General features: G+C 36.4%; 1 protein-coding gene across 1 annotated transcript in view; it reads right to left on the bottom strand.

The window, feature by feature from the left end:
• The window catches only part of LOC113240498, a 220,763-nt gene that overhangs the window by 158,313 nt on the left and 39,128 nt on the right, over window positions 1-23,322 (bottom strand). The window lies entirely within an intron of this gene.

The following is a 23,322-nucleotide window of genomic DNA, read 5'->3' as shown; positions in this document are numbered from 1 at the left end:
CTGTCACCGACATCAATTGCGCATTACTCCATTACTCCTCCAAGAACAAATGTAACTACTGTGACAAAGGAACTGTGGGGTTACATACAGGTAACCTTTTGACTGTTTTTTTTTTCTTTTAAATAAGTGTGCATTAGACCTCCATCTCACCTGATGGAAAGTGGCGATGAGGTCAACAACGGAGCATGCACACGTAAACGTAGCCTATTTACTATCGCATTGAAAAGGCAGTTTTCTTTTTTTTTTTAAAAAAAAGAAAGAAGGCTCAAGTTATAGCGTTCAGGGAATAAGTCCGCGAGCAGCATAGCCGTTTGCCTCCTCCAAATTCTCTTTTCCTTCACTATTCTTACATTTGTTCAATCCGTCGTTATACCCAACAAAATTCTAGAAACGAGAAGACGTTGCAAAATTTCAAATCGATTTCTATTAAAATTATATAGTTTATGTATTGGTAGGTCAATGGCCTTAACGCATAATAACAGTCAATGTGTGCATAAGCAAACATACCAGTAGTAGCCGTAGCATGGCAGTGATAAACCTCCCCGTGATATATTTATTTCAGTTGATAAAGCTATATTGCCATTTTTTTATTGCCGTAAGATACCGCACTAGAGTCAGTCGTTCCTTTGTTTATTAGGTAATGAACTATGGTTAGACCACTACTGAGGTACCTTCTTTCTATCAAGAAAAGAATCATCAAAATGGGTTAACAAATGCCGAAGTTATCGCGTAATATAATTATAAAAAAACATACAGTAGAATTGACAACTTCCTCCTTTCCTTTAAAGTCGGTTAATAAAAAACAAATTGCGGCTCAAAGCGTCGTTTGCAATATCCCACATATATCCGCCCTCAATATTACTTCCCAAGCAGCACACCCATATCTAAATATGTACTATAAGATATCTAATCGAATGTAATTCGAGTGTATATTTTAAGAGTTCAAATTCCTTCAAGATATCTCGAAGAAGGTTTCTAGATAATTTAAAGTAAAAGTGGGCACAACTTTATTAGTAGTTCACAAGAGTGCTTTGAGAAACTATCTGTAGGTAGTGTTAAGAGTTATTCTTATCTTTTTTCTCAAGAACTCTCCTAGAATGCTACAAGACCATTTGTAGAATGTAGACAGTTTTTATTTACTTTTGTAGATAGTTTTTAGATAGTTTATAGTCTATGATAGTTTCCTTAGTAATGCTATTTTAAAATCAAAATACTAAAGCGTTACAAACATAAGACGCCATTCTCTTAATACTAATAGATTTCAAGTTTAATGGCTTACAAAATATAAACTACCAAAATTGCAACATGGCGAAATTAGATATAATATTTCTGACTTTTTCGCGCAATTTTTGATCGGTTAGAAAGCGCGAATTGACGTGCGACTTTAAATACATTGTGACAAGTGATGTAAAACACAATATACATACACAACATTGAACTACGTTTACGCGCTCATTTAAATTGTTTTTATCACTTCTTATTTAACAACTCAATTCATCAACAAACATGATCGGCCATGACCAGCTCGCGCGCGAATTACTAACACTAGAAGAACACTAGTTTTTAGAGTATTAATAGACTTCACTGGATGTGTATAGAACAATTTTACTAAAAATAATCAATTGTTCTACAGATGAACTTAAAATAAGGACTATAAGAGTAAATCTTAAGAGAAATTACACTTAATTAAGTTGTTTGGTATTAAGCGGGTTTTAAAATTTGGATTTAAGTGAAATAATTCTATAGGAACAATTTATTTTTTCTAAAACCATTTATAGAGAACTATTATCTAAATCTATACCATATTAAGACTGTTTATAGATATAACAGTTTTAAGGCGTATAAAGTGTGCTCCTTGGGTTCCTTCAATTATCAACGTTTTCGTAAGGTAGGAACGAATGAGATCTGGATTAGTGACAGGGTGAGGCGAACGTGTTGATGGATGAGTCACCGCGACCGTTTAATTGCGCAGCACAATGAAATATGACTATTAATTGAAAAATCTTGTCAGCCCCGACGCCTTTGTCTAATTTAAGCTCGTTCACAACATATTTACGGTTACATTTAAAGCTGAAAACAAGAATATTCAACTAAAGGTACGGTCGCACTAAAACTAATGTCTAACGCCCATTATCGTAAAAATACAGCCTAAAATATCGCATCAAATAGAGTGGCTACACTAGGATTTAGCGTCTAAAGTTCACGTCGAAAATATAATTCCAAGATGGAGGTTAAAGCTTGCTGCGTTATGTTATTTCATTAATGTCAGTATGTAACAGCAGTAGAGCTCCTTTTGGAAAATTTCGCTTACGGAAGTACTGCAACCTTACCTATTTCTGCCGCTAAGCAGTAAGGTGAGCATTACTGCGTTCCGTTTTAGAGGGGGTGCTGGCGAAATTACAGGCACATGGGACTTTTCAGCTTATGTCTCAGGGTTCTGAGTGGCATTGCAACTGTTATGGACAGGCATGTTGCTTACCATCAGGCGCATGACTTGTTGGTCCCATCACTTCGTACCTTAAAAACATTAAAAATTTCTGCCGCGAAGCAATAATGTGTTCCGGTTTCGAAGGGTACGGGTGCTGGTGAAATTACAGGCACATAGGACATGTTAAGTTATGTCTCGTGGTGACAAGCGCAGTGGCAGTGCCCCTCAGATCTTTGTGATAGCTCTGAGCTAACTGTTACACTACACAAAATTGCAAAAAGAAATTCTCTACATCCTGTCTAGCCAAAGGTGGAATTACATTTTTCATATACTTAAAAAAACGAAATAAACTTCTTTTCATATACGTGATTAACTAATACGTAATACATGTCGACACTGTCACGTCGATAACTTTCCGTCTCTAGTATATTCATGAGAATCGATTTTTTTAATAGGCCTATTATATGTACGAACATGACATGAATGTATGTGTTATCTGTGTATTTGTAAAACTAAACTGGTGTTGTCGACTTTTGTTTGTGTGAGACTATAGTTACACAACTCAATATTGCATTTGAGTGCACCTGTTTGCTTGTAGTACTACCTTCCGCCTCTTTAAAAGTGGTAGAAAGTTTTCTTCGAGAAATAACGCTAATAGCGCCTCCCGTCCTATATACTCTAAGGTTTTATAAATGCACAATATTTTTAATGGATTCATTACATTATATGACACAAATAACCCGGATAGACGTGTCAAAGCAACTGAATAAAATACGTTTGTCTGGCGCCCTAACCAAATTTCAGTCTAATGTAAATTACCTACGTGACTCAAAAAACAAACTTATGAATGATATTGAGATCATTGATATTATTTGCATTCAAATCCTGGTGAAACGTATAACAGACGAAGTTAAAGCCATTCGAAAAATGTATATCGTATAATTTACGTTGTTATAAAAAAACATTGGTATAAGAAAAGAAAAGAAGTATTTATTAATAATAATAATATAATTATTTATTCAGACAACAACATAATATGGTCCATTAGTGTTAGTATCTTACCAAAATTAACTTAAAAACTATGTTAGTGACAAAGAAAAAATAATAAAATAAAATAAAAATACATGTCAATTCTTTCACTCGCATCCCAACCAAATATACTAACATGAGACTACTTGATCAGGATCCGAATGAAAGACTTCATTACAGGCAAGTCATGTCGGTCAGGTATGACCTTTAGAATGCTGTTGGCGCTTCCCCGTAGTCTGCTGAGCAGTGAGGCTGTTCTTTTACGGATGATGGCGTAGAAATCATCCACCCGCGCCTCTGCAAACATGGTAGATGCACTGCAGAAACGAGGCAGCCCCATCAACACTCTAAACCCATTATTGTACTGGACCCGTAGGGCACTGAGCGATCTTTTAGTATAATTGAACCACAGGCTGCTCGTATAAAAAGATTGGCAGTAGGCCTTGAAGAGTGTAATTTTTACTTGCCTACTGCAACGAGCAAACCTACATGCCAACATATTACTTCTGATCGCCAATGCCCTACGTTCCCTTTTAATGTCCTCTTATTGAATACAGCGCATTTCTTGTAAAATTTCCAGGTAAGTTTGTGTTTTTTTCTATCGTGAAAATTTTTAGGAATTGTGTTTTCACACCATATACTAATCAGTGTAAATCCTCAATTTTTCTATATATTGGGTAACCTATCACAAACTCGAAAATTTTTTATCCGAAAATCGAATTATAACGAAACATTTGTTCTTTCAGGGTATGTTGGATGTATAAAGACTGGATTAGATTCGGTTATGCTAGGTTAAGTTAGGTTTAAAAGAAAAAACATTTTCGTCTCAAAATTACCTTCGAAATTATGAAAATACTAACAAACGTTATTTCTGGAAAATATCATTTCGGACCACGGGTAGGTAACAATATATGATTGTTTCCTTTCATTGTTATGCAGAATCAAGTAAACCCATTTGAGGTCGCATTGACTCTTAATTTTGACTACATTTGCCATAATTACTACAAGCTAACAAATGTTCTCGTATTCTTTTATATGGCATTCAAGTAGTTCAGTGCGCAGTGACGTCATTACAACGTATTGTTGCTGCCACTTCACGGCACAGGAAGTACACGGTAATGGCGACGAGGTGACCTCCGCTACAATGCGACTTCAAATATGTGCATATCACAAAAGGCCAAGCTTAGTACAGTCGGGACGAAAAGTGACTTGAGAAGTATTTTTATCTAGCACTGCTATTCAAATACATATCGGATTTTTTTTGAAACAATTACAAACTTAAAAGTGAAAGGTTTAAATAGCAGTAGAGCTCTTTGTGAAATGTGAGCATTACAGCGTACCGGTATGGAAGGGTAAGGGTGTTAGTGAAATTACAGGCACATGGGACTTGTCAACTTATGTCTCAGGATAACGGGCGCAGCGGCAGTGCCCCCTTAGATCTTTGCGATATAAAGCTGTGAGTGGCACAGTGACAGGCGTGTAGCTTACCATCAAAAGCACGATTTGTTCGTCCCATCCATTGACTTACAATTATATGGACGTCGGGTCCGCGCTAAAAAGTGTCCGAACTTATAGGGCGTTAAAATCGTATACGGAGCGTCATTCACGCTTTAGTCTTCGTTTGTTCGACTGACAGCGAAGCAAGCAAAATCAGACAGTACTGCGATGACATTACAATTTAAATTCAACGTTTTAGCTTTTTCATATTCCTTTAAACGTTTAAATAGGTTGACTTGGGACATTTTTTTCGTGGTTTTTGTATTAGACCCGTCGTCCATTTATTTGTAAGTCAATGGTCCCATCATTGATATTATAAAAAAAGTCACACTGTTATAAGAACATTGGGGAAATTTTAAAACTATATAGATATGTAACTAATTACAAGCTTTCTGTAAATGTTCACAACATTTTACGAATATTGTCCTCTTTATTAACTTTTCGCATTAAAATTGTAAATTCCACTTTGAATTTGTTACGAGATATGCTGTTGCTTCTAGTAAAGTACACCAATGGAACCGATTTCGAAAAATGCTTAATACTACTTGTTTTACCTAAACAACCGTGTGCATAAAATGTATAAAACAATGTATTCCACCTAAATAGGTGCTCATCTCTTCTCATTCTGTAATTTAACATGATTGTGTGTACAAGGAACTTACTTACTAAAGGTGTTTTTTGTACCTTATATTTCTTTGTCTCTGTATTTTATTCTTCTGTGGAATAAAGAGTAAGAACTTATATTGCATATCGCGATGACAACGGAACACCTATATCTTATTAATTTTAAAGCTGTAACAATTTAATGTCGTTTCAATAACGTGCCAGTTTGGAAATTAAAAAAATAACATAAATTGGACGTAGTTAAGCAAAAAGGATTCAATCCACAAAATTATCAAAAAATGGGTTATATGTACCTAAAGTCTAACATCCTAGATAAGCAAACAAAATCCAACATATAAATAAATATTTCTGGAGTTAGATGACATTATAAATTTTGAAAATACAACAAGAGTGAGAAACATTTTTAAACTTCAAACTGGCATATTTCGAAAGTGACTAGATATACATTGGATCCTTTTTGTTTAAGTACGTCCAATATTATACATAGACATTAAACTTGTCAAAGCGATAGTACCCTCAAGAAATTCCCGTAGAAACATGTAACAAAAGTATTAAAAGCCACGGTTTTAAAGAACACGACTTTTCCATTAAAGAAATATGACTTATACGAGGGTTTGTAAGAATTATTATTGAGGATTTTTTCTCTTTTTAGTTTTTTTATGATATATGTGCTATACAAAATAAAAGGTAAAAGATCGAACGGTGCGGTATGAGCAGATACTGCTTTACGTGTTGCTCTTATGACGCCAATAGACGAACTAACAATTTTGACTCAAAAAAATTACAATTGTTGTTATATATACTTTGATTCAGAATTTTTTGAATTTTAAGTTTATATAATAGTGAGTCGTTACAATTCCACATTCAGATTTAGTAGTGGTAGAGCTCCTTATGAAAGAATACGACCAGGGTAGTAATGCCACCTTACCTATTTCTGCTGCCAAGCAATGATGTTAGCATTAATGTGTTCCGGTTTTGAAGGGTAAGGGTGCTGGTGAAATTACTGGCACTTAGGACTTGTCAACTTACGTCTCAGAGTGACGGGCGCAGTGGCAGTGCCCCTCAAATCTTTGCAATTTAAAGCTTGAGTGGCACTGTATCTGTTATGGACAGGCGTGTAGCTTACCATCATTCGCACGACTTGTTCGTCCCATCATTTGAAGTTATAAAAAAAACATTCATACGGCGAAATGATAGAATTCCTTGTCTACAGACATTATCTTTGAACGCTATAACCTGGGCCTTTTCAAGGCGAGAGAGAATAAGCATCATTTAGATGTAGAGATTGAGTTGTTAGTCATGATTAAAATAATAAAAAATATAATTTAAAAAATTAAAATAAAATAAAATAAATAAATTTAATTTAGTATTTTACAGTTTTGATTGCGTTTTTTGGAAGTTTATCCTATATTTAAGATTTTATTTAATTGCCATTGTTATTATATTGAATGTTGTTTAAATTTTGGAATATATTTCATTATTGTAATCTATTTAATTATTGTAATTTATTTTTCTCTTTTTTATTGACAATTAATCTTACCATTGACATATTTCAATTTTATTAATTATTCCCCTTGACCTTATATGTAAATTATTAAATTGAAAGTGGATATTATGTAATGATATTATGTAAATAATGTAAATATTGCGGTGCCCTGTAGGGTTACATGGCAGATTTCAACAAATTGTATACCTACTACTACTACCTACCCATGTAATGCAATGATTAAATGAATATGAGTATGAATATGAAAAGTATATGCTACATCGTTGATCTCATCATCACTTTCCATCAGGTGAGCCGGAGGTCAAATGCACACTTATGTAATCATTTAAAAAAAATAGTCACCATACTCATCAACACGGAATAGCATTACACCGGTCAGAAGAAGCTATGTATTTTTGAATCTTTTTGTATCCATAGACCAAAAAGACGTTACGCATTTCTTTTTGGCTGGGGCTATGCGAAGTCAAAGTCAAAGAGCCATTTATTCCACAGGTAAAATAAATTACACTTGAAAACGTCATTTTTTGAGCTACTGCTCGTTCGCTACGCTGACCTCCCCGAGAAGAACGAGCAAGAAACTCTAGGGATTGCTCTTTTCAAATAAACTTACATGCTATGAAATATACTTTGAATCAAATTAGTGAGGAATGTAGACCCATGTCGCCTTTCCATATATATACGTATTCTTCAATTTTGTAATATGACTTATAAATCAAAATACTTTTAATGTAAGTTAACTTAGGATATAATCATTTTTATATATCGTCTGTTTAAAGGTAAAACCACATAAGTGATATTTTCCGCACGAATTCTTAAATTTATATAGCTACAGTAATAAAATCACGATCTTTCTGCACGTGATACTCAATTACAAAAAAGTTATGAACTTAATAAGAGTTTTATCTGCAGAAAGATGGTGGATTTCTTACAACTGGTACATAATTTGGTGATTTTTTGTGGAAAATGTCACCTAAGTGGTTTTACCTTTAAGCAGACGATATGCTTCGGAATCTTATTGTAAAGTATAGAGTTCCCCATAAAGAATCGTTCACCTTTGCTAAACGAAATCATGGTACAATGCGATTCTACAAAAGTCGATAACGAATTTGCTTTCGAATTTCCGATGACATCTGTACGACGCGTGCGATGGTTGGAGACAGTCGAAGTCCTAATTTTTACCATCCTCACCTTGATGACTGATTTTCGACGTCCACTACAAAACGGTGGCTTAAAGGGCCACAATATTAGACAGCCGATCGGCTTAATATATAACAAGTGTGGTGATACGTATCCCGTTTAGACCCAATGTAACTAAATTTTGATAAATAAAAAGTTATTTATATAACACGATTTGGTAGGGAATGGTCTATGATGTGACGTAATAATTAATTTTCGTCTATATTATAATATGTAAATACAGTCTATTAATGTTGAAAGAAACGATATAAGATAATGAATATCACACCACCAAAACTGACTTTACAAAGATGAGGGCAATGAGTGGCTCCTGCTTATCGAAACATCTAGTGGAACCACAGTTAGTTAGACAAGACAGAAACGAAAAGACGGAAAATAGATTATCAAAAGACCTCCAAACTTGGATGCCCCCCATTAAAGATCTCAAGAAAACCCAGACAAATCACAAGTCGACTCTTAAAGAGGAAATCCTGACCCAAAATGAAATTGGTTAAGGTTCAGTAAAACGATACCGCAATAGCAAATTTTCCCTTAATCTGGCCTTCACCGCAATATCGCATTCAGATAAATTAAATAATGCCTTACTATAATCTCCGCTTCACTAAGAATAGAATATCATGAAAGAAACCGAGAAACGTCTATTTACATTTTTTCTCTCAAAGCTTTTACCAGTCGTTATTTTTTGTAATCGTTATTATAGCAGTTATTTATTAAGCAAGTACATTCCGTTGTTCTCTTTTTATGTGTATAACAGTGTGAATAAGTTAACATTAAGGCCGGTCACATACAGTCAGAATTCCGTACCGGAATTCCGTTTCGGTATTTCGAAGTCAGTGAAACCATACAAATCATGGACTTATCACTCAGGATTACGTTCAAATTTTTTTCCGATTCGAAATTCCGTACGGTGTCTTGCATTTTTGAGATTCAAGTCTTTCATAATTCCGAATGCAAGTCTCCATACATTTTGCAGGGTCGCAACACACAGTCATAAATTTCGTACGTAGTTTCGCTGCGAGATTATCAGGACTCAATACATCACGTCTTTCAACTGAGTCTTGTTATTCCGAACGGAAATAAACATATGTGTGTGATGTATATACGGAATCTGGAATCGATATTCCGAAACGGAATTCCGACTGTATGTGGCCGGCCTAACACACTTATAAACAGGTGAACAATCATCGTTCAAACACACCCGAAATGTTAGCTTACATTTTTCTTCTTTCTATATATATATGCATAAACTATATTTTTAACAATGCAGGTACACAAAAACAAAAAACACAACAAAAGGGAAACACTGTAATTCCAGAAACAAAACACTAACTTTTTGTAAATTTTTAGTTAACCACGATAGAATACAAATACAAATACTAAATTATTTATTTCTCCTCACAAAGCTAAGGGACGCATATTAACAGTAAGGTACTTAGATTGGTTAGTTACATTTGTGGGAGACTGGAGGCTAAACTAGGTCTAGCCAGTATGATAAGTCTCCAGTCACCCTAGGATAGAAGTGAAGATAACAAATAGAATTATACATTACAAGTGTAATTGAAAACCTAGCGAGTGTACGCATCTGAAATTCCACAAGAGGAATTTCCCTATTCAAATACCACCGCAGAATTCACCGTGTATTCGAGTCAGTCTGTTTAGCAAACGACAGACTAAATGATCATTTACACTACATTCAACTGCGTCTAAACTTGTTCAGGTAACTGCTGGAACTTGCCGCTTTGTTTACTGGACTTGGACAAATTTTAAACAAACTGCTAGTTACTTGAAGTGCCTACCCACAGTTAAGCTCCTAACGCGTTAGCTAATTACTTAAGTTGTTTTAAAAAAAGTAGTGGGTTAAACCTTAAACTTAATGTCGACGACTATTTTTCACTACATAACTTACTTTTATCTATCTACCTTTCTTTAAATCACTTTTTTGTCTTTGTAGGTCTCTTCGAGAATATCTGTTGTACGCTTTTTTCATGAACCTACACTGAATAAAAATTGTATTTTTATCAGCTAGTTGTAGTTTATGCTCCATGTTCTCATGGGAAGCTTGCTTCGTTTTCCTTTGATTTAAATGAACATTAAAAATAGCTATCGCGTTCTAAAATTAATCGCTTTTTTTGTTTTTTAACCTTCAAAATTAATTAATAATTGTTCTTAGGTTTCTGCAATTGCTTTATATTGAAAATGAAAAAAAACTTTCAGTTCTAAATTTTCGTTCTGAATTAATTACAAGAAAAAATAAAGAAAAAGAAGAGAAAGAAAGAATTAAGCGCAGCAGCCCTTCGCAAAGTGTTGGTGTCCAAGTTACTAAGCAGGTCTACAAAGGTTCGTGTCTACAAAACAGTAATAAGGCTAATCTTAATGTATGGGTATGAAACATGGACACTAACGCTGAAGAAAGTATATAAATTATTAGTGGCGGAACGGAAGATATTTCGAAAGATTCCGTGACCAATCAAAGGAGAATTTGGGAACTGGAGGACCAGATTCAAATAGAGAAATAAAACTAGTATCTGAGCCGAACCTAATCGGGGAAATAAAATCTGCTAGACTTCCCTGGCTAAGACATGTGGAAAGAATGAGAGAGGATTGAGCTGCTAAAAGAGCGTATTTCGGGCAACCTACGAGTGGTTCAGTGGGCCGTCCAAGATATCTCTGGATGGATGAAGTCACCAAAGACCTAAAGGAGCTGAATGTGTCCGAATTTTCGTCGGAATTGGCACAAGACCACTCTCCGACACCAAAGTATGTGAAACTGTTTTTGTAGATTGGATTAGAGACGTAATATCGACCCACCTTCAGCCAAGGCAGGTGGGTTTTGGTACGCCTCTGGGTTATCAGGCGACGATACATGCCACCCGCTTTTTTGCGATGGATTGCGAGGGTATGAATACGGTAGTATAAATAGATATCAGGAACGCTTTTAATAGTGTGGAAAGAGATATTATTCTGTCGGAAGTCTTGGAAAATGTGCCATACCTTAACCCCTTCGTCTACCAGTGCTATTCGGCCGCCAGTAAACTTTTCTTTGGTGAAAATTCCATTTTATCGCAGGTGGGCGCTTAGAAGAACGATCCTCTGGGACCTTTATTGTTTTGCTTGGCTATCCAGAAGATTATATCGTCATTAGACTCACCATTGAATGTCTGGTACTTGGATGATGGCACTATTGGCTGAAGTCCTGGGCTTGTTTTGGAGGATTTAGAAAAACGGAACAGTTTTGAAGGCAGTTGATCTAGAAATTAATTCAAACAAATGCGAGTTAGTCGCTTGTAGGGGTGTAAACACGGACTTACTGGAGAATTTGAAGGCTCTTTTGCCGGGCATCTGGAACTTGGACAAGTCGTCTGTCAGCTTTTTGGCTGTGCGGCAATATTTCCTGAGGGTGTCAGTTCTGCTCTTCAAACTAAAAGACTGGCACTTTGAGCAGCACGTGAATATTTGACGCATCTGTCGGCGCACGTTGCACTCGTCTTGTTGCGTAATTGTCTGAGTATGCCCCACATGACATACATCTTAAAGATATCTCCTACGTGGCTTTTTGAGCAGGCTGTAACCCTTGTGGATGATGCACTCAGGGTTACGCTGGAGGTCGTGCTAAATGTTAGTTTCAGTCATCCACAGTGGTGTCAAGCTGTACTTCCGGTTAGGCATGGCGGTCTTGGAGTGCGTCGAGCGCAGGATGTAGGCTTTGTGGTATTCTTGGCTTCCTCTTATGGCTCTGCGGATCTCGTTGCTCGCATTTTAGCTCATGATGGCAGCGGAATTCATATGCCATTCCAGTAGGAGGCTCTTGCAAGGTAGTCTAGCCTTTGCCCGAGTGAAGAACGCCCAGACAATACTTGTTTGCAGAGAAATTAGGACGATATTCTCTGCAAACAAATATACGGTTCTTTGATGGAAAGCGCTTCGGGTACTGATATGGCTCGCCTCAAAGCCGTCGCTAGATCGGAGTCGGGAGCGTGGTTACATGCTTTGCCATCTCCACAGTTGGGTACTCTGCTCGCTGATAATTCTTTGAGGATAGCGGTAGCATTGCTTTTGGGAAGCAAGGTGTGTGAGCCGCACCGCTGTGTGTGTGGTACAATGGTGACGGAGGACGGACACCGTGACTTAAGTTGCCAAAGATGTGCGGGTCGTTTTCCCAGACACCACGCCATAAATGATATTGTGCGACGGGCGATGGTGTCAGCTAATGTCCTTGCGTGCTCGAGCCCCCGGGTCTGAGTCGAATCGACGGTAAAAGGCCGGACGGTTTGACGTTGGTTCCTTGGCGGAAAGATTGTTGTCTTCTGTGGGTCGCAACATGTGTAAGTACTTTTACTGTGTAAAATGTCGCGAAACTAAAACATGCTAACTATTCTGCCTTGGAGCCGATGTACGATTTCGTACCGGTCGCTGTCGAGACGGCGGGGCCCTGGGGTTCGGAAGCTCCGGACTTGTTTAAAGAGTTGAGAGAGACAGGGGCTGCGATACCACTCTGAGTCGTGGTTGGTTCAGCAAGTGTCCAATGCCGTTCAGCGAGGCAATGCTGCCAGTATAATGGGAACTTTTGAGCCAGATACGATACGGGGCGGGATATTTTTTAGGTTAGATTAGTTTTTAAAGTTAAAATCTCTTTTTTTATTTTAGTACGTATTGACGAAACCCAGTGCTGATCTTGAGTTAGAAATATCAATGTAACATTTGTATTAAGATGAAATAAATGAAATATTTTCTTCAAACTTAAATGGGACCAATACTGAGGTACTCCTTTCCAACAAAACAAGAATCATCGAAATCGGTTTACAAATCGCGTAACATTCACACAAAAAAGTGTCGAATGAGAACCTTTTCCTTTTTTTGTAGTCGATGAAAAAATAGTTAAACTTCTTATGTTTGCGTCTTATGTTTAAGTTATTTGTAACTAAACTCTGAAGAGTGTGCATTTAAGTTTAGCACTCTAACTACGGACTAAGAGACACCGTTCGTTGTCTAGTAAAGCTAATTTACTGTCGGCTGAAACTTGAAGCGGCGGGCTGCCGAACTCGGTGAACACTTACGCAAAGTTACATGCGGCCTTTGCAGCGGTGGGATGCACTTAATGACACTTTCGCTAGTTTGAATAACTTTATGAGGATTTCTCAGGTCGTTTTGATAATATTACTGGTGTGTCTATTATATTTAAAAATAGATGTATCGAGTGCTTAAGTTTTCGCGATTGTCAGGTTAAGGGTGCTGGTGAAATTGCAGGCACATGGGACTTGTCAACTTATGTCTCAGGGTGACGGGCGCAGTAGTAGCGCTTCTCAGATCTTTGCGATTTAAAGCTCTGGGTGGCACTGTACCGGACAGCGGTGTAGCTTACTATTAGGCACACGACTAGTTCGTCCCGAAAAAAACTAAAAAAAACTTACGAACCAACGACATCTAAGTACTAGTGTATTAGTTTCTGTAAACGTTCCTGTCTTAGTAGACGAAAGTCTTTGCTCTGGACCTTCTCCTAGATTTTACTTAGAATTCTTGGCATCTGATGCTAAATAACAATAATGTACCAAACCACACCAAGCGCCTGGTGTTCGTAGTTTGAGATCCATGTACTATGAGTACCAGAGTAACGAAATTAACTTCAAGGCAGTACTCAAAACATGCTTCGGAAACAATGTTAGAAAGAAAACAAAAATAAAGAAAGTTTGCTTCCTAAATTAGTTTCATCGGGACTCAAAGTTTTTCATATATGGAATCAAACCAACCATGTATTGTGTCAACCGCTTGCCGCCGAGAACTTACGTCAATTCGTGCTTTTTTATACGGAGGTAGCTGGGTTTTTATACGGAGAATTAGATTACAAAATTATAAAATTCTCATGCCTATCGTCACGGACACGGAACATGGAAAACGAATTCATTCATCAACACATTTATTTATTCCACACATCACTCCCAAATGCCTTCATGCCTAGGAGTTATACACATATATTTTTCACTTAAAGTACGTCAATATAGCCTTACGTAAAGGTTAAAAGTAAAGCGCATCATTAAATCCCAAGGGATTAAAAAGTACCTAGTTTTCTAATTTACTTCGAGTGACCTAGACAAAATCAAACAGCCAGTACTTGCACTGGTTTGTACCAAAAAGTTTTTTTTTATAATATCAAGTGATGGGACGAACAAGTCGTGCGCCTGGCACTGTCACTGCGCCTGGCACTGTCACTGCTCCCGTCACCCTGAGACATAACTTGACAAGTCCCATGTGCATGTAATTTCACCAGCACCCTTAAAAATCGGAACACAGTAATGCTGACATTAGAGCTTGGCGGCAGAAATAGGTAAGTTGTCAGTACCTACTTCCCTGGACGATCTCTTTCGCAAGGAGTTCTAAAATAAGGTTCAGTAAGGTAAACAATATGATTACAACTAAAATAACACTTAAAAACAATCGCAAAAACAAAAAATAATAATTTAACATTGTAATAATTCATCAAAGTAAATAAACCTAGAGTTTAACAGAGATCGCTGCGCTGCGGAAATTCAATAAAAAAATGTTTATGTGTGGACCATTTTCATTACGAAAATGTTGTTCTAAGACTACGCTCGGTTTTAATTCCGAGTCATTTCCGCATTGACAGTGCGTTTGTGTATGGACCATTTTAATGACGCGACGATAAATCTTTCAAAAGGTAACGATTGCCAAAGACCGCTAGTCGTGACGTTATCTAGCGTTTGTTTTATCTGTGTCTGGTTTGATAAGCAATACCGCGAAAACTTCAGAATTTTATTTCTTGATTATCTTGTAGGGCGTAAACGAATGAAATAAATAATTCTTTTTTCTCGCAATCGAAGTGGAAAGTAAAGCTTTCACCTCTATACTAAAAGCCAGTATAAACCCCCGGAGTAATAGACACTCTCGCTAAAGCGCGGGTGGCTAACGACCTCGAGTATAGATTGGCTCGTTTTAGTCCCTGTATAAAAAATACGCCTGCTACACTAGTTTGTTATAATTATTACACAAAGATAGAACACTTAGAAAAAATTCCTTCGATCCGATTGGATTCGAACTAACGTCTTCTGGCAAACGGTACCAGACGCTATGCCAACGGAAAGAACCGGCGGACCTTACGAAATGTTGTATGTGCTTGTTGCAAGTCTTAGTTTTTAGTATTTAACGACTTTTTTGCCGCAGCGCGTATGTGAGAAATCTATTTCTTCACACTAAATTCTTACAATTCATGACTAGTGGAGTATTTTTATAAAACAAAATTGAATTTAATGATGACAAAACATCCTGACCTTCAATAACAGTCTTAATTACAAAAAAAAATAAACCGATAAGTACAAAAAAATACCGAAATAAACAGCAATTACTGCCGTTAATAAAAAACTTCATCCACCTATGTGCTCTGTTGTAGAGTAAAAAACGTTCTATAGACAACGTTGAAGAGCTCTTATCCCCGGAAAGGAGCCAAGACTTGAAAGCTTTTGCGTCTCAAACACGCCCACAGCTTTTAAGACGCTATAAAGAGCTAATTACGTAACTACACATCGCTAAATCTGTGTTTATAAGACTGTTATGGGTTGCCTGAATTTTATGACACCAAGTGACGAGATGCAAAGGTCGTGCGCCTGGTGGTAAGCGACACGCCTGTCCGTAACAGTTTACAATGCCAATCAGAGCTTTAAATCGCAAAGATTTGAGTCCCATGTGCATGTAATGTCACCAGCAATGTCTCTCAGAGTGTCTTTGAGTGATAAGTATTCTTTCTCTAACGTCACAGTACATTTATGAAAATGTTATTTATGTTGAGAATAATATTAATCAGACTGGTACTATGCTGGTAACCGTTTGGCCACAGAGGTAGTTATAATTTTCCAAGACACTTAGAGATCTTGGCACAGGCGTTGTCATTTTCAAAAAGTTGCTCATCAACAACAACATTAAAAAAAAATGTTAACTGTCTTTCTATTACTCCTATTTGTGAAGCGATTTTGATGATTATTTTTTTGTTGGAAAGAGAGTACCTTAGTATTAATCCCATTCAAATTTGAAGAAAATATGGACTGTGAACTGACAGTCGGTACTATCTCAATTTTGACAACTTAACAGGATGAAAATAAAATTGTTTGCGTCATTTATATAGCATCTGGTTTATTATATAAAAATACGTAGTTTTTAGATATGTTTATTACACATGTATGTATGTACACTACATATTTTTATTTAATAAACCAGATGCTGTATAAATTATTTTTTCTTAATCGTTGTTAAGTTGTCAAAATTGAGATAGTACCGATTGCCAGTTCACAGACGATATTCCACCTCTAAGGGTGGCATACTAGGGGATGAATCCGATTTCGCGTACTTTCCGGTAACCAATTTCAGTAAAACTTGGCAAATAGACGTAATTCCACGAACTTTTGAGGTCGGTTTCTTTTTTACAAAAAAGTTGTTTTCAAATGCGGTAGCACCCCCTGGATAGTATCAACTCCCCCCAATTGCACCCTAGGACTCTTCAGCGCCCACTGGGGTCGTGGGGACAACTTTTTCAAAAACACTCAACTTTACAAACTTTTTTAACAAGGGAGATCTTTTCTCGGTTCTGAGTTTTGTCACAAGCGCCCTTTTAACTGACGGCGGGGGCAGAGATATTGTATGAATATTAGTAGCTGCCGCTCCACTGACGCGCCACAACAACGCTTCCATGTCTTATTTGAACGTGCCCTATAAGAACTCACGGAGCGGCTTTCACCTGTGGTTGCGTGACCGCGACTTCCATAGAATGTAGATATGTATGTAAAATTTAGTAGCACATTTTACGACACATTTTACGCCCGTGGCGGGGATGGTAAATAACCGCGTAACTTGCGATTAATGTTACCTCCAATGAACACTACGCCATCTTTATTTTTTGATCATTTTTTGTTATTTTTATAAACAGTTAATTTACTAATTTTATGCTTCCTGAATTTAGTGAAAAAAATAAAGAAACAAAAATTAAAATTCGAATAAACAAAAAATAAAACTAATTTTGTGGAAAAAAAGCAAATACAAAATAAAAACAGAACAGGTCCAAAAATTAAGTTGACGTAGTGTTCATTGGAGGTATCGCGATCATCTTCGGCCAAGTTTGCGGTCCGTTCTGCAATCGCAGCGGACGGCTACATGAGAGCACAAACGTGATGGTATTGAAATAAAACGGCTGTCTCGCAACCGCAGCTGGCACGGGTGAAAACCGCTCCGGGAGTTCTTAGCCAAACGGTCTGAAGCTTAACAATATGGAGGAGAATTTACAGTGTCGCTGATGTTATGCCACATTGCGTCATATTTAAAACGAACTATCGTTCAGCCTCAAAAATTACCCATTGTTGTAACTCTGTTTATTAGACGGGCATCCCGTATATACCTTGATAATTAATTACATTACCCTATCTATTCGGGCCTTAAACACTTATTATACCATTCGATTTCAAGGGACCCTAACTGTAACATAGGGAGGAGTACTAAAGAGGTAGCGAGTTAAGGTCCCTATTCACGGCGGCTTATAAGTTAATAAGCCCACCCTTAACGCAGGGTCCTTGAAATTGGGTAATGTAATAAGCGTTTTGGTGTTGGCATTACTTGCAGGTAGTGCCACCACACCACACCAATTAAGAGTTTCCAGAAAATCCGAAAACTACTTAACACTAAAGGTGCCTCCATATTTTATTTGCTCGACATTTTTGTTTTAATAAAGTCAAGTGACGGGACGAACAAGTCGTACGCCTGATGGTAAGCTACATGTCTGTCCACAACAGTTACAATGCCACTAAGAGCTTTAAATCGCAAAGATCTGAGGGGCACTATCACTGCACCCGTCACCCTGAGACATAAGTTGACAAGTCCCATGTGGCTGTAATTTCACCACCACCCTTACCCTTAAAAACCGGAACACAGTAATGCTGACATTATTGTTTGGCGGCAGTAATAAGTTAAGTGGCAGTACCATAGACGAACTCTTTCCCAAGGAGCTCTACTGTTAAAGTACATTGTCGATAGAAAATATCGCTCGGGTGCCTACGGATTTGCTCGACATTATCGATCGATACGATGTGTTTAGAAACAGAAGTTTTGCCGCATGTTTACTTGTAAAGTTGCAAGTAAAATATATATATATATATATATATTACTTGCAGCTTTACAATTAAAGATGCGGCAAATTTCTGTCTCGAAACATCATATCGATCGACAGTAACGGTCGACAAAACCGAGCACGTCTTTAGTCACTAATCGCTATTAAGTATGCCTACATATTGTTAATGTCGAGCAAATATGTAGACATCTTAAGACACATAAGTCAAAAACCGACGTCATTCATTAAAATACTCGTAATACATCTACCGACTAAAGCACATAAGTCAAATTAATTTGCTACGTCATTAGTTTGCAAATTAAATTCTACTGGCGTCGTTTACAAATTTATCATTCTCTTCACAGCTTCCAAAATATGATTATGTATTTAAAAATAAAGCACCTTTTTTACTTATGTACTTTATTCCCTGACCCTAGTATTAACTCACTATTTACATACACACATACATATACTTCACGACTACTATGTGTTAGTTATAATTATATACTACCTGTAATATTAGGGGTTAAAGTATGAATTTTATTGCAATAGGTTCTTTGAATTTTCATAGGATCTTCATGGTTTGAGGTTTTCGAATGAAACTTTTTTCAAATGGTTTCTGTGATTTTTTTTTTTATATATCAATGCTGCGTTTGGAGAGGGGTCTACTAATGAACGCACCGTGCGATTTTGGTTTAAACGCTTTCGTGATGGAAATTTCGACTTAAAGAACGAGTCACGAGGAAGACCGCCCACACAGGTGAATAACGATGAATTAAGAGAGATAGTGGAAGCCGATCCTAGTCAAACTACCCAGGAATTAGCGGCATGGTTTAACGTTACCTTACCCACAATATTGACTCACTTGCGTCAAATAAATTTGTTAAAAATTTAAAAAATAAACAATTTACATTTTCAGTACAAATCGGCAATTTCATACTTTAACCCCTATTATTAACTTTATTGATTATCACGACGTTTTAATCACATGATATTCCATTATTTTTGATGAAATTACTCCACTAATTTTATACTTGTAATGTGCAATGTATATAAATAAATATAACACTTTTATTTAAAAAAACAGATCTGTAAACTTGTGGCATTACATCTACTTGCGTTAACGGAAAATGAGTAAAATTCAATGAACCGGAATATTTTCTTCAAATAGGACTATAGTCTGTTCCAATCCATTTTCAACAAAAAGGAAACAAACCTGTTTGGTTAAATTCTAAAGCAATAACTCAAGAAATCCAATAAGTAACACTTTCACGTATATTTCACAGTTTTCGATTTGATATTCATCACTTTTTCCAACAATATTCATGTGAATAGCATCGTAGAATCGTATTTGAAAAATGGTAGTTCAAAAGTGAGGTTATTTTTCATATATACTTCTATGACATGTTTATGGTTGCATAGTGCTGTACGACAAACAAGAAAACAATCCGTTCATTCAATTAAAGTTTTTGTAATCGAATGGTAAATCGAAAATTTAAATTGCAATGACGAGTATCTAAGTGTAAAAATTTAAAATTAAGATTTCGGAAATTGTAAATATTATGATTTTATAGGTCATATTACGTAATATTTTTCTATACTATTCATGTAATGAAAACTCAATTCGACGACTCTATTAAACAAATCGATTCATTAAATTAAATTAATTGATTTTCAGTTTGCATTGCAATTGGCTCACTAAACCGTCTGTGGTCAGGTCAGTAACTTGTTTGTTTACTTTTTGTTTAAAATGGATTGAAACGAAGTATACTGACCCCTTTCTAAAAAACAAGAATCATCGAATTTGGTTCACAAATGTCGGAGCAACCGCGCAACATACACACAAATAATCTCAGTACAGAGTACTAAAAAAACGACCTCAAAAGTACGTGGAATTACATCTATTTGCCAAGTTTTATTGGAATCGGTCACCGGAAATTGCGCAAACCCGGATTCATCCCCTAGTTCGCCACAATACGGGACTTGACACAGGAGATAATAAAAATCGGTTCTCACTACTCAAAGTATATCGAGAGAAAAACGCCTTGAATTGGAGAAATAGCAAAATCAACCATTAAAGTAATTGCTCCTAAATTAATGTTAGGCGCTATTTATGAAAATGCATCTTCATGCGTGAACAGCCGCCCTTCGAGGTGGATGATTTTCTTCAAAATGAAAAGGGACCACTATGGAAATACCCCCTTTCCAACAAAAAAAGAATCATGAAAATCGGTTCACAAATACCGGAGTTATCGTGTAACAACATACATACAACCGAATTGAGAATCTTCAATTTTTTTTCCAAATCGTCAAAAATAAAAAAGACTAGAGAAATTACTTCGACATCACATTGTTTTCCTTAACCATTAGAAAGAGGCATTGCTACTAAATATTCACAAATGTACGAAACTTAGATATTACTCTTGCCACAGGCATTCGAACCGTTCGTCGGCCTCTCAATTACGAAGGAACCGTTCTACCACAGCGTGGATTACCAACGCGCGTTTACGTACCCTGTTAATTAATGGAATACGTTTTTATTTCAATAAAATATCAGCGTATTGCAACGGTTTTGGAAGTACAATTTTATTCACACAGATAATTAATCTAAATCAATCTCTCGCTTCGCTCCAACTCAAAGAATAAAACGATATTTGATAAAATGTTATTTCAATGCAAAATGTTTAAATGACGTAAAGTAAAGTTTATTTAATGAAGGTTTTTTTACATTTACAAATATGTTTTAACGAGAGCATAATTCATAGATTTCTTACGGATGGCACTACGGCAAAAAGTCGTTAAAAACCAAAACAAGGATCAAACACATGGAAAAATTCGTGAGGTCCACTGAATCGTTCCGAGGCTTAGTTGGCGTGGCGTCTGACAAGGTTTCCTGGGAGATGTGTCTGACGTTTAATAAAATTTAATTAAGATCATAATTATTTATTAGATTACCTATTCAGCCACAAAAATATGCAATGAGAAGACTAACAGAGTCGCCATTTTGAATTGGTTTAACGGGCAAATAAAAATCAGGACATAAAAAAAATACTTTTATTTAATTCGGCTACATTTGTATCTCCTTATTACACATATTGGCTCTTATATGATAAGAGCCAATAACTCAGATAATTAATTAATCTCTTCCCAGCATACAATTGCAGCAGTAAGAAGGTTGAAGTATCACATTTATCACAAACAGAGATAAAGTAAGACTGGCATGCGACCGGAGATGGCTTTATGGATGACTGTTGCAAAATGCATCCAAGTATCTGAGATTTAATCTTGTGAGGTTTATTACACAAGTATTTCGCAGATATACAACGTCCCAAGAAACAAGAGTGCCAATAATGCCCATTGAGTACTGAAAATTGTCACTACTGGCTGTGCGATACGCAGGAATACCGGCCAGAAATAGTGATCATGCGTCATTAGTGCTTTTATCACACGAAATACATAAATATACTGCGCAGAGAGCGAAAGAACTCAAACAGAGTTCTTAAAATGATATGGGATAGGTTGGACTCCGATCAGTTTGCTACGTTCACCGAACTTCACGTTCTGGGAGCTTGGGGAACTTAGCAGGTATCATCTAGTCATTTCATTCAATCATCTTATTTTCTTTATTTTTATTCTGTAACTTTTATAGTAGTCTAGTAGAATAGATAGTTTGTAAGTGTCCTAATAAAATACTGTAAATTGTCTGCAATGATTTTTATATTATTTTATATATAAAAAATTATGTATACATATAATTAAGTTTATTCATCACCAACATGATATTCAATTATATTTTGTGAAATTACTCCACTCGTTTGTTATAATTATTAATACAAACATTGAACACTCAGAAAAAATTCCTTCGATCCGGCCGGATTCGAACCAACGTCCAGTTACCAACTGACGCACGGGACGAAACAGCGGACCTTATGAATTTTTCTACGAGCTTGTGTTTTGGTTTTTTAACAACTTTTCTGCCGTAACACCATCGGTGACATGTCTTACGTTTATGTGAAATTTTATTATAACAATAAAAGTTATGGTGTCTAACGGTTTAACTTAGAGACTCTCAAGCAAGATGCTGTGGATTCGAATCCGGGTTCGCCTCTCTGAGTCTCTCGGAATTTACGTGCAAAATTTAATTATGTAATTTATCATGAGTTTTTGGGTGAAGGCAAATATCGTGATTAAGCCTGCACGTCGAAAAAGATTGACAACTCTCGGATAACGTGTGAAATCCCCGCATGGGTCAGTGTGGTGGACTATGGCCGAAAACCCTCACCTGAGAGGAGACCCGTGCGCAGCAGTGGGACGTGCAAATGAGTTGATGATGATGATGACCAACTTCTGTCTGCTCTTTCGATAAAGCGAAATGATCCTTGCAAGACACTGAGTCAACCGGCATTAAAAAAATAGACAATATATCAACATTAGTAGGGTATAATTGGATAGGGTATAATAGCATATAATTATAATCGCCAATTATCCCGGCGAGTTTCTGTAAGACAATTGTAAATATTGAAATAACCGGTCTGCTGTATAAAACCTTGAAGCCAAAAATAATGCATGTTAATTTACTTTATCTATATAAACCTATGTAAAAATGATAAAAATCATTTCTGCAAACAGCTAACTAAGCATAAATCTAAAATACATGTATGTGAGGAATATTTTATTTAGTTTGATACGCTTGAAAAGCTTATCCTGCGCGAGAACCCAAACTATATTACCGGAATATAACACTAAACTTTCTTTTTCACATTTTGAACACTCAAAGAATACCCATCGTTATTTACAATGATTTTGAGGGCTTATTGCATGAATATTTGGATAAAAATAAAACAACATACGTTGAAAATGTTCAAATTCATGAGACAAGTTGCTTTGCATACTATATATCTTGCCAGTCTAGGCCTGAACTAAGTAAGTTTGTTTCATACAGAG

The sequence above is a fragment of the Hyposmocoma kahamanoa genome, unplaced genomic scaffold (assembly GCF_003589595.1).
Source record: "Hyposmocoma kahamanoa isolate Upper Pololo Valley unplaced genomic scaffold, ASM358959v1 144, whole genome shotgun sequence".
Lineage (NCBI taxonomy): Eukaryota > Metazoa > Arthropoda > Insecta > Lepidoptera > Cosmopterigidae > Hyposmocoma > Hyposmocoma kahamanoa.
Note: the sequence above shows the minus strand (reverse complement) of the source record. Positions and strands in the feature narration are given on the sequence as shown.